General features: G+C 52.4%; 1 protein-coding gene across 12 annotated transcripts in view; it reads right to left on the minus strand.

Annotated features, from left to right (window-relative positions):
* snap91a (synaptosome associated protein 91a) overlaps positions 1 to 288 on the minus strand; it is a 71,108-nt gene that overhangs the window by 9,337 nt on the left and 61,483 nt on the right. The gene's annotated exons all lie outside the window — the stretch shown is intronic.

The raw sequence follows: 288 nt of genomic DNA on the forward strand, positions 1-288 counted from the left end.
AGGAAAAAACAGTCCTCAACTCATGGTTAGCATCTAGCTGCCTTAAAACGGGCCAGCCCTCCGACAGCCCCTGGATTTTGAATCTGTAGCATTTTTTAGCGACAGACTATTTGGAAAGCTGTGCTTCTGATACAACAGCGTCACTGGTGAGGTTAAGTCCAACAGACTGAAACCTGAGGCCTACAGGCTCCAGTGCAGGGCAGACCGATAGACCACCGGCAAGTAACACCACCGATGCTACCTGCCGCAGACCGGGCACTGAAACGCTCACGGCAGGCAGAGAACAGA

Source organism: Etheostoma spectabile, chromosome 6 (genome assembly GCF_008692095.1).
Source record: "Etheostoma spectabile isolate EspeVRDwgs_2016 chromosome 6, UIUC_Espe_1.0, whole genome shotgun sequence".
Lineage (NCBI taxonomy): Eukaryota > Metazoa > Chordata > Actinopteri > Perciformes > Percidae > Etheostoma > Etheostoma spectabile.